This window comes from Bison bison, unplaced genomic scaffold (assembly GCF_000754665.1).
Source record: "Bison bison bison isolate TAMUID 2011002044 unplaced genomic scaffold, Bison_UMD1.0 scf7180017864330, whole genome shotgun sequence".
Lineage (NCBI taxonomy): Eukaryota > Metazoa > Chordata > Mammalia > Artiodactyla > Bovidae > Bison > Bison bison.
The window spans coordinates 8,874,294-8,878,515 of NW_011494902.1; positions in this window are offsets into that span (position 1 = coordinate 8,874,294).

Consider the following 4,222-nt stretch of genomic DNA (forward strand, 5'->3'; position numbering starts at 1 on the left):
GAAAAGGAGTACGTCAAGGCTGTATACTGTCACCCTGTTTATTTAACTTATATGCAGAGTACATCATGAGAAATGCTGGGCTGGAAGAAGCACAAGCTGGAATCAAGAGAAATATCAATAACCTCAGATATGCAGATGACACCACCCTTATGGCAGAAAGTGAAGAGGAACTCAAAAGCCTCTTGATGAAAGTGAAAGTGAAAAAGTTGGCTTCAAGCTCAACATTCAGAAAACAAAGATCATGGCATCCGGTCCCATCACTTCATGGGAAATAGGTGGTGAAATTTTGGAAACAGTGTTAGACTTTATTTTTTGAGGCTCCAAAATCACTGCAGATGGTGACTGCAGCCATGAAATTAAAAGACGCTTACTCCTTGGAAGGAAAGTTATGACCAACCTAGATAGCATATTGAAAAGCAGAGACATTACTTTGCCAACAAAGGTCCATCTAGTCAAGGCTATGGTTTTTCCTGTGGTCATGTATGGATGTTAGGGTTGGACTGTGAAGAAAGCTGAGCACCGAAGAATTGATGCTTTTGAACTGTGGTGTTGGAGAAGACTCTTGAGAGTCCCTTGGACTGCAAGGAGATCCAACCAGTCCATTCTGAAGGAGATCAGCCCTGGAATTTCTTTGGAAGGAATGATGCTAAAGCTGAGACTCCAGTACTTTGGTCACCTCATGTGAAGAGTTGACTCATTGGAAAAGACTCTGATGCTGGGAGGGATTGGATGCAGGAGGAGAAGGGGACAACAGAGGATGAGATGGCTGGATGGCATCACTGACTCGATGGACATGAGTTGGGTGAACTCCGTGAGTTTGTGATGGACAGGGAGGCCTGGCGTGCTGTGATTCATGGGGTCACAGAGTTGAACACTCCTGAGTGACTGAACTGAACTGACTGAACCGAACTGACATTTTTTATAGTAGAATAAAGTCAAATTAATTTTTGTAAAGATTTTCGTTTGCACCATATAACTGGTCCCCACTTTCACTTTTCACTTTCATGCATTTGAGAAGGACATGGCAACCCACTCCAGTGTTCTTGCCTGGAGAATCCCAGGGACGGGGGGTCTATGGGGTCACATAGAGTCGGACACGACTGAAGTGACTTAGTAGTAGTAGTAGATGAGTAATAACATACTTCATGCATGCATCAGTTTCTCAGTAGTGTCTGACTCTTTGCAACCACATGGATTATAGCCTGACAGGATCCCCTGCGATTTTTCAGACAAGAAAACTGGAGTGCCATTTTTCTATTCCAGGGGATCTTCCAGACCCAGGTATTGAACCCACCTCTCTTATGTCTCCTGAAATACAGGTGAATTCTTTACCTGCTGAGCCATCAGTCAGTCAGTTCAGTTGTTTAGTCGTGTCTGACTCTTTGCAACTCCATGGACAGCAGCACGCCAGGCTTCCCTGTCCATTACCAACTCATGAAGCCTGCTCAAACTCAGGTCCATTGAGTCAGTGATGCCATCCAACCATCTCTTCCTCTGTCATCCCCTTCTCCTCCTGCCCTTAATCTTTCCCAGCGTCAGGGTCTTTTGAAATGAGTCAGTTCTTCCTGTCAGCTGGCCAAAGTATTGGAATTTCAGCTTCAGCATCAGTCCTTCAAATGAATATTCAGGACTGATTTCCTTTGTGTGTGTGTGTGTTAGTCACTCAGTCGTGCTCAACTCTTTGCAAACCCATGGACTGCAGCCCACCAGGCTCCTCTGTCCATGAGATTTTCCAGGCAAGGATACTGGAGTGGGTTTGCCATTTCCTTCTCCAGGAGATCTTCCCAACCCAGGTATTGAAGCAGGGTCTCCTGCACTGCAGGCAGATTCTTTACTGACTGAGCTACAAGGGAAACCCAAGGAAAGCCCCCAAACATGCTGGTTTTTAACAGAATCTTATGTGATATAAAGTCTTAAATTTAAAGATAATTTCTCAAAACAGAAATTCACATTGACTCTTTTTTGGTTATTCAGGCACTGACTATGTAAAAATCAATTTTCTCTAGATAGCCCATCTTTCTCTAAGTTTTCCAAACCAATTTAAAAAATTATATGCAAGCAAGTATATTTGTATACATTTCACAAATATTGTTTACTTCTTCAAATAGGCTTTAAATTACTTTAAAACATCCAGAAACCAGTACTTTGTATTCCCCAAGGCACCTAGCAAAATAATCAACACATAATAAGCATGAAATAAACATATGCTTGTTCCTCTTACTGAATAGATGACTTTAAGAATTGATTCTTAATGCCTAATATTCACTACCATAGTGACTGGGTAATCACAGTGTTTATTTCTACCACCTCTTCAGCAACAGGTAGAATCAACATGGTAGAATGCTATTTGTATAAGGAAAGTAAAGAGAAAAATTGGCTAACATTGACCAGTTTCCAGTAGTCAAATGGACAAAAGTATTATACATAACACTGAAAGTAGTATTGGGAGAATTTATTTTTCTAACTTTATATATTTAACATTTTAATATAATTATTTAGCTGTAAAAATATGAATTTTATTAATACAAAATCAAGATGTTTTTAAATTACTATTTTTACATAATAGTATATAGTATAAAGTCTAGATAATCATAGCATATTTAGTTTCCATAAATACTTAACATTCCTCCAGCAATTCATGCCTTTTGTCTAACAATATACCATTAAAGGAATTACGCCATTTTGTAACATCTCAATGGTTACTCTTTCTTTAGTCCTCATCATTTCTTCTTGTTGAGTCTATAAAATCCAAGAATTTTAAGTAACATTCAACCATGGAGACTAAAAGGCTACAATATAATAAATTGACCATTGATAAGATTTTTACTGAGAATATAGTAATATTACCACTTTAAGAAGAAATTATTGTACTATTCACAATATAGTTTAACAGTTCTCTTAATCTTACATTTTCACTAACACACATGGAAGCCCTTTTGACTTATACAATTACATAAATAAAAAGAAACTGTGATTAAAAGATAATACTGGAAAAAACTTTCAAACTGAAAAAAAGGTGTTTATATATTCTTTAAAGCATATGTGCATAATTTCATGATATATCTTATAAGCCCCAAACTTTGGGGAGTACATCAATATTTGTTGAGTACTGACAGCTGTAAGGTGTTAGGAAATAAATGCTCCAGACCATGAGGTTATAGGTTATATTCACTAATTAAGTGATTAAGTTTGCCTCTAACTTTTCAAAGACCCATGTGTAGCATGTGGTTGTTAAATTATTGTTTGTATTAAAATCCCATAGTCTTGCTAGACCTTGTGCAGAATGCTTTCACATATAGCATATATAAAGTTTTTAAGTAATAGGCCATTCATGGCACACCGTATGCCATGGAGAGATTATAAGAATGATGTGTGAAAATATAAGTCTCCCTCTTGTGGAGTAAGAGGAGAAGGCAATTGTAGGCAGAGTCCACAAGGTCACTTGCCTCTTCATAAGCGGTTTCATCCGGGTTCCTCAAAAGACTGCCCAAATAGAACAGATTCAGAAGCACAGTGAAATCCCATTGTTGAAACCCATTGTCAGTGAGGAACAACTGAGCAACAACTGTCTGCTGTTGGTTTGTTGGTGTCTTGAGCATGGTCATAGGAACCTGGAATGTTAGGTCCATGAATCAAGGCAAATTGGAAGTGGTCAAACAGGAGACAGCAAGAGTGAAAGTCGGCATTTTAGGAATCAGAGAACTAAAATGGACTGGAATGGGTGAATTTAACCCATAATGGAATAGCCATCACAGTCAACAAAAGAGTCTGAAATGCAGTGAAAGGGAAAGTGAAGTCTCTCAGTCGTGTCTGACTCTTTGCGACTCCATGGACCGTAGCCTATCAGGATCTTCAGTCCATGGGATTTTCCAGGCAAGAGTGCTGGAGTGGATTGCCATTTCCTTTGACAGGGGATCTTCCCAACCCAGGAATTGAATCTGGGTCTCCCACATTGTAGGCAGATGCTTTACCATCTGAGCCACCAGGGAAGCCCTTGGATGCAATTTCAAAAACTACAGAATGATCTCTGTTTGTTTCCAAGGCAAACATTCAATATCATGGTAATCCAAGTCTATGCCCTGACCAGTAATGCTGAAGAAGCTGAAGTTGAATGGTTCTATAAAGACTTACAAGACCTTTTAGAACTAACACCCAAAAAAGATGTCCTTTTCATTATAGAGGACTGGAATGCAAAAGTAGGAAGTCAAAAACACTTGGAGTA